The sequence below is a fragment of the Seriola lalandi genome, unplaced genomic scaffold (genome assembly GCF_002814215.2).
Source record: "Seriola lalandi dorsalis isolate HSWRI2012SDOR001 ecotype SW California unplaced genomic scaffold, Sedor1 jcf7180002054695, whole genome shotgun sequence".
NCBI lineage: Eukaryota > Metazoa > Chordata > Actinopteri > Carangiformes > Carangidae > Seriola > Seriola lalandi.
Genome location: NW_019525248.1, coordinates 816,174 through 816,791, shown reverse-complemented (window position 1 = coordinate 816,791; position 618 = coordinate 816,174).

Sequence of the window (618 nt, the reverse complement as noted above, 5' to 3'; positions counted from 1 at the left end):
TAACGTTGCCAGTTTAGCTGTGTCCAGATACGTTACCATTAGGCTAACGTTAGCTCTAAGGTAACTTGTAGCTGGTTCTATCGGTTGGTTGTTTGGTTCATAGACTGTAACGTTATCGGCCGGTCGGTGGACAATATTATTTTCTCCAACATTTGGCGGCCACAGTTGCTGCTGAGCTTGAAATTTGCCATGGAAATTATTTATGGTTGCGGCTATTACAGACTATAGTGTAGTGGCTCTTTAGTGTTTTGAGAAAAAAACGCGGTGCCTGATTTTGCATACCAGGGCATACTGTATTTCAGGCCAAAGTGTCATAATTACATTAGTTAAGTTATACTGTTCGTTTGTTGATGATTATAATGTTATGGCTGTTGCATTTGTGGAAAATCTGTTCAGGCAGTAAAGGCATATGTCGCGCTGTCCAGCAGGCTGAGCCAAATATGTCTAGTGGTCCACACTTCCAGTAAATGTTGACTTAAGTGTTGTACACAGAACAGTGAAGCACAATATTCCCGCCTTGAACAGGCTGTGTAAAAAGGTTCTTGACATTAACACTAGTTAGATGTGTGGATCTGCATTAACCTTGGCTAATCCGTGGATGGGGTGGGTTGGCCATAA